The sequence below is a fragment of the Wasmannia auropunctata genome, unplaced genomic scaffold (assembly GCF_000956235.1).
Source record: "Wasmannia auropunctata unplaced genomic scaffold, wasmannia.A_1.0 LD335666.1, whole genome shotgun sequence".
Classification (NCBI taxonomy): domain Eukaryota; kingdom Metazoa; phylum Arthropoda; class Insecta; order Hymenoptera; family Formicidae; genus Wasmannia; species Wasmannia auropunctata.
Genome location: NW_012027224.1, coordinates 52,603 through 60,132, shown reverse-complemented (window position 1 = coordinate 60,132; position 7,530 = coordinate 52,603).

Here is a 7,530-nt window from a genome sequence, read left to right as displayed (position 1 = left end):
ATTCGAAATAATTAGTACACTTCAATATTCATTCCAATTAAATGTATGTAGAGATCAAATAGCTAATATTATTGATGTCCAATTAAAATGTATAGAAATATATATCTAAAAACAAAATGTCAATTCCGCGACGGCAGCGTTGGTCAATGCGTGGTCATCTTTTTTTATTTCTTTTTACGTGTGAAATTGACATTTTATTTTAGCCCAAAGATCATTTTTTTACTAATATTTAGAGTCGATAAGAGACGGGCATTTTTTAGTCAATAAATAAATCGCATAGAAGTCTAATCGTAAAAAGTGTAACAAAGTCGTAGTGAAAACGTAAAAATTCCGACATGTGTTTCTCTCGTAGCGTATGACAACGCGGTACATCGTGTTTTTCGAAACCCCGTAACGCGCGTGCCCCTAAATAACATGCAAACAGCGCAAGAGTTTGTTACGCGATTCGGCGAGCGAGGAGAGAAGGGGCCGGGACATCAATCCCGTAATAAATGAATTAAAGCGGTGCGACACGAGTGTGCAGGTGGTGCAATCGCCATTGGCACCATTTTTTAACGAACATTACGCGTACTCCCTTTTTTCCGTAGTAATAGTAGTAGTACGTCGCGCACCACTCTTTTTCCTCCTCCCTCTTCACCCCGGCGTCACGGGGATGTGCGTGAAGGTGTGTACGTGCACGCGTGAGCGCGCGAATGCGTGCGGGCTAATTGTGAACGATTCGAGCGCTAAACGAATGCGCGCTCAGCAGCCCGGGGAAAATGCGTCGTGTGCGCCGGCCGGAAGAAATTCTGAATCGGATCAGACTGTTGGATTTTCCGACTCTCTTTCTCTCTCTCTCTTCTTCCCCTCCTTCCCCCTCGATTCTCCTTTTCCCTCTTTTCCTCGTTTTCCCGGGGGTTTTTTTTCGGCGTCGCGATGCGAACGCGACCGCGCGCCTGCGTTTATCGTCGACACAGTCGGTGGCTCCTGGCACGGAAAATAATGAAGCGATCCGGTGTAACGTGAAATTTTCTGTCACTTTTGTCATCCGCGGAATGCTGCACGTAGATTCGATAAGAGATCGTCGTGTCATTGCCAATTATAATTCACAATTACAAGGATAATTGTACGAAGGGTGTTTCGGAAAAGCAATTAAATGAAATTACGTGAGACGCAATGGTGAGATGTTTTGAAAATTCATGTAAACGACTAGGCAATAGTAACATAGAAAATTTCTTCACGAATTTCTCTCATAAAATACATTTATGTAAAAGTATTCAAATAATTTCGAGTTGACTCATTGTCAGTCATAATTCTAAATCGGAAGAAAGAACTTACGTGACCCGTTCAGATCTCCGTGAATTTAAAGAGGAAACAAGTAACAAAGGAAGAAAGGCATTCGTGAAAACGGATAATCTCATCACCGCGTGACGTGAATGAGTCTTAGTCATAATAAAAGCACCGCGGAATAAATCATTAAGCGGAGAAAAATCTGCTACAGAGGAAGTTACAAACGAGAGCTTTATTTAATGCAGCCAATAATTAAATGAGGTGATACATTTTAAAAAGATATCTTTCGCGAAATAAATTGAATTTTGCCCGGAAATCTGATAAAACGATATTACTCATTATTTTTCCAGCCGATTAACAAAGTAAAACGGTATGTACAGATTGTCTCTCGACGCAGGAAACTGAATAACGTAAAGATAATACTCCATTTTCGCAATTTCGATATAATTGACGGAATTCTGATTTCAAACCTTCTCAAAAGAAAAAGAAAATTTTACATTTTCCGATAATTCAAAACGTTTCTAATAATTAAATAGGTACCTATATTAAATGTAAATAATGATAATGGCATAGTTCACAACAGACATTTTTACATTTATGATATACATATATATGTATTTTCTTGTCACATAAATATTTTTCTATCTAATTACGTATCAAAATAGAGCAGTTAATCAGTTTAAAGAAAAAGAGGAAGTTGCATCGAACAGATGTAGATTTTTAGCAACACAGCGTCACGCTTTACCGATCCAATTAGCGCAATTATTATAGCGCATACACTGGACGCGGCCGCTGTTTCACTTCCGTGTACATCGTGGCGAACGAATTAATTTTACTGACACAAGCCCTGCCCTCTCTCGCGCGCCCACCTCTCGGGCGAATTTAAATAGCTATTCAGTGCGGCAGAATTACATTAATTGCGGGCGTCGGAGGAAGTCCATTCATTAGTTTCATTGTCATTTTAGGTCGCGGGCGTTCAATGAAAAACAACGGCACTTCCGTTACGGATCTTCGAGAGAGAAAGAGAGAGAGAGAAGGAGAAAGAGAAAGAGGGAGAGAGAGATAAGCCCGGGCTCTGAATTCCTCAATTTCATAAAAGCCTCCCTCCCTCTTTGTCACGTCGCGCGATAATGCGGCTGCATTCTTCGGACGCTGCATGTAATTACACGCGAGAGATCGGTGTAAGCCAAGAATCCCGCATTCTCCGCCTGCGTTTAGCGCCGCGTTTAGCGCTAAGTGTGGCCATCAGAATCTGACATGCGTTCCCGTCCGAAGAAGGACTAAATGCATTAGTAAACGCAAATATGTGTAAGTTTTAAAGTTATGCATGTGTATTTGATATATTACTTGAATTCACACCACAATTAATTATTAGATATTTATCTCGTTTTTGATCAATTTTATGAAGAAAGATCCATAAATTTTCCGACGCGTATATTATACGTTTTATTCGTCGCATTTGTTAATATTCTATCTCAAACTTTAAATAAAACTTGAACAATTCTTTCGTGAGTATAATTTCTATTAATCCACATTTCTTAAAATTATACCTATTAATCATCGAGATTTTATCTTATCTACAATATTTCAATAAGAATTACGAGCGTTGAAAATACATATAATCGAAGATTACGAAAGTGACTGGAACACCCAGGGACACGCTGCGTTCCCACATAGATGAAGGTTGTAAAAAAGGATGAGAGATCGTCGACAGGAAGAGTCGGTGATGAAGGGAGAGAGGAAGGGGGCGAATGTGGCAGGAAGGACGAAGAGAAAGCGAGCCGAAGAAGCAAGAAGCGGAAGAGCGCGGAGGTGAGCCTCGCGGGTGGAACAATGGCCGAAAATTGCTGGGCAAAATCAACGAGGGATAAAGGGAATCTCACGCGGGGAGAAGGGCTAAGATAGCGGATTTACATAAGACTCGGAGGGCGGGGAGGGGGGAGCCCATCCTCGACCATTGTTCTCTCTCTTCAGAGGACGTTCGCAGATGCCGTGACGCTCTTCCGAAGGGAAGGCCACGGTGCGACGTATAATGGGTCAAAAATGCCCCGCACGAAGAGCAAATAGTCGTGACACTTAATGACAGAAACGTTCAAGGTTGCGAGAAAATACGCACTTTTAACGCGCCGCGCGCCATTTCTGAGGGGCCCGCCTGTTATTTACGGCCTTACCTGACGTACATTTTACCATAATTTACGACTTTACGAGTTACTTTTTCTTATCGCGCGAACTCAAGTTATTATTGAAGTAAGAATGAGATGTACGACTTGCAAAATACGCTCCGTACGCTTTATGTCATTTATTTAAACGACACTTAGCTTTTGAGATCGACGCGTGGAGATTTGCTACACCCATAAAATTAAACGAATTCGATATAGTTCTAACGAATAAACAAGATATCTTTTAATATCCGTATAATTTGGTTCTCTGTACAATATTACTTTGCACTCCAATTTCTGACGATTTATAGTTTGTATATAAATACGCGTTATATGTAAAGAATTAATATTAAAGATTTAATAAAAAAAATATATAATTTTGAAATGGAAACGAAGGCGCTTTCGAGCTCCTCCGCAACTTTTGCTAATTATCAGTTGGTTTCGCAAAGGGAGGTGCTCTCGTCTCCTCTCAGGCATCCCGGGCACTCGTCTTCACCCCTTGGCTTGGTGTCGGATTAATCCCTAATTACACATGGAATTCGATGCGCTTTAATTAGGTCGTGGGCGAAGCGTCACACACGCACCGGCGAGCTTACCGTGCGCGAAACGAGACGGCATTTTGTCACCCCCCGCGAAACGCCGCCATCGGGCACCCCCTCTAATTATCCCTCGAGTGTATCGGCCTGTCTTCCACGGGCTAATCAAAACGAATTACGCAGCGTTATACGGCGATCTCGCGTACGTTGCGATTAACGCCCCCGTAAAGTATAACCTGCGGCTCGGGCTCGTTATCGCGCGCGCACGAGCTCTTTAATTTACACGCGGACGACGATGTGTCGGTGTTGCCGTGGGTGAAAAATCTTAAATTTTTATATGTACATATGGAAATAGAGCCACATTGTTGCGAGATTATTGCGCGCGATTTATGCAAACGGCCCGATCGGCGGATTATAATTGGAGATACCGCTCCATTCTGATCGTCAGATATATATGTGAATGGATACAATCTTGCACTTGACAGCACTCAAATTAAAAAAAAACAGCTAATTAAAATAGCTGTCTCCGCTTCTCTCCGCTCGCGCAATTATCTAAGAGTACATATTAAAAATCTCGACTGATTCATATAACGAGTCGAGATTGCAGATATGTATCTAGGTATGTAAGATAAAAATTAACTTGCGCAATTATAACCGATTTAAAAGAGACGTTATATGCATTAACGTGCCGAGTTCCAGTAGCGGGTACAGCATACTTTCTCACCGATACGATTTCTCAACCATCGAGATTAGAGATATCAAATAAATATTAGCACTAGATACAAAGTCGCACGATCGTTTATGTGTATCTATATAATGCGCCTTTATTTGTTAAAGTTATATAAAATCATGTATATGAAAAACGTGATTTATGTAATTAAATTTATTTCGATGTATCTGTTTGATAACTGTTCTGATTTAATCTCGAAAAGACTCAACAAAATTTTCACACCCTCAACATATCGCGAACAGCATTTATAAAGAGAAATCAGTTGAGCAATAACGATAAGATTAATGCGCACTGAGGAACTCCGAGCGATTATCCTTCCCCTTCGCCCGTATCTATTTACATAAGTTTGAATTGCAAAAAAGGAACGAAACACCATTTAAAGGCTACACCTATCCAAAGGATCGTTCAACAAACTCGCATCGAGTTACTCGCAAACATTTCGACGCGACGATGTTTTCTCGAAAGGATATCCCGTGTCCGTGTCCGTCGAGAGAACCCCTGCCTCTCCCGGCTTCTCGGCTATCGGACATCGGCTCGCGTAGTTTAAACAACTTCTCGCCAGTCTCGATAAACATTGACGACGAATACGATCCTCGTTCGGTGTCTGTTATCAGATTTACCGCTCGCCGCGCGTAAAGGGCGATGAATCGAAGGGAACGGCGACGCCGCGCCGATCTCGATACCTTTAATGTCTCGCGATTGCACAACGAAATTCATTCTATAAAGAGTGCGACAGAAATATTTCATATATGTTTTCACACAGGTATAAACGTAACGTTTAATTCGAGTATTTTTACCGGAGAATAGCTCAGTTCTAGTCCATGCTTCATATCTTTGTCGTGTAATTATATTCCAAAAATTTTGAAATTTTAAATAAAAGTGAACTAAATGGTTTTACGTATAGACATTGAAATTCAAATTTCGCATTATGACGCGACTCGATTATTGTATCTCGTGAGCTCGATGTGAATAAATATTCTGAAGAAAAATGCTAACGACTTTGCGAAACTTAAAGTACTCGAAGAGCGAGAAAAATGCAGAATTCCTTGGAAGATCTTGTGAGACACTATCGGTTTACCGTTGTAAGAAAATTGTGTAATGCGGCGTGTAATATAAAAAATTCTTTTATCCGAGACGGTTCAGCACATTCCGAATTGCTCAGAAAAGTCTTAACACATGTTTCTCTTTTTCATTTTTTACTATAGATCTCTCTTTAGAGTAGAATTTAGCGCTAAACGTGGCAACAGGTAAATGCGAGTCTAGAAAATAGGGTGCGTCAAGGAAACCAATGTAGCACCGGAGACCGCCTATTTGCGCAACATATTCGCACTCGCATTTATCGCCAAGTGCAGCTGCGAGACTATCGTTATCGCGGGGGAATTCTTATCGGTGTGCAATCCGTGAGACAAACGCACGTATAGAGCATCTTTCGCGTGATAGATTGACGACAATCGTTACGTAATAGGAAAAAAATACAGTAAATAACGTTTTATTTATACGCCGATTAGTGTTTTCAAAACACATTCCCTCGTGATGATGAATATCATCACGGTTCAAGTATGTGCTTACCGCCACGACGATTTATCCACGTTGAAACCTTTTCCATGGTACTTACCTGAAACAGAAAAAAATAAAACAAGTTAATTAAAAAGTTAGATTAGCTTCTTATGGCGTTACAAATTTTCTTGAAACGTCTTTGAAAATTAACTAATTTTTACTGACAATAATAAGACAATTTATTTATAATGTATTATTTTTATATGCCTATTACAACCGCGGGTTTCCTTGTCTTGGCGAGCATTCGCGACGCAGGGAGAATGATTGAGTAATTACGACCGAATTACCCTTCGATGTAATATAAGTACAGTTTTGATCGATTCGATTTACACGGTAAGTACGTCGTCCGCTCTTTGCGCCGGCAAACGACTTTAAAAATCATGTTACATACTCTCGCGCCGCGCGCGCGTCCTTCTATCCCTTATAAAATACTTAGTGGGAGCTAATGTAACTCCGCTGTAAGGCGCGTAGATGTGTAATGAAACACGAGGATGATGGATGGCGTGTCTTCGGTCTACATGAGCTGCGGTAGCGTATGCAGAGGGGAGGCCGAGACGGCGCGAGTCTTTTATTGAAACTTCCGGCGTAATCTTCGGATTGTCTATCGATCATTCACGTTTTACGCCTGTTACTTTTGAATTGCCCGTCTTACCCGGCGGATATGGAACGCACCATCAGGCTTTCCGCTTTTAAAGCGGTTATCTGCGGTCGTTTTGCAAAAATAACGTAACATATATATATAACGAGATTTCTAAGAAGTTTTCATCATTTATTTCGTCTATAAATATTTCATTAATCACGGAGTCGATCTTTCTAAAAGATTGATTTTAAATATTCTTTGTTACATCAATTAAAAAATAAAACTGCATTATCTGTGTGTATTTTAAAAAAATCTATATAGAATTATATATATTTTTTAATAACTTCTAACTTGGGAAATATTAATTCCTAAGTAAATGTCTCATTGACAAAATCTACACGCTAAATAATGAAGACTGTAGGACGAACATCTCGAACATCACACTTAAGTAATTACGCCTACAAATGCCTGAGTAATGACCACCATCTCGCTCGGTCAGGGCATTTTCGGATAAAGGACGTTCGACTAGTGAGGAGGGACGGGATCGAAGGAGAGAATGAATTCGACCCTAAAGGTTCTCGAATCAAAGGCCACCATCATCGCCATCGTCATCGCCACGAAGAGGCATTCGCCACGGCCGCCATTCTTCAATCGGGGCCTCGCAGAGAGGAAGGAAGATCGCGAGGCGAGAGCCTCGTA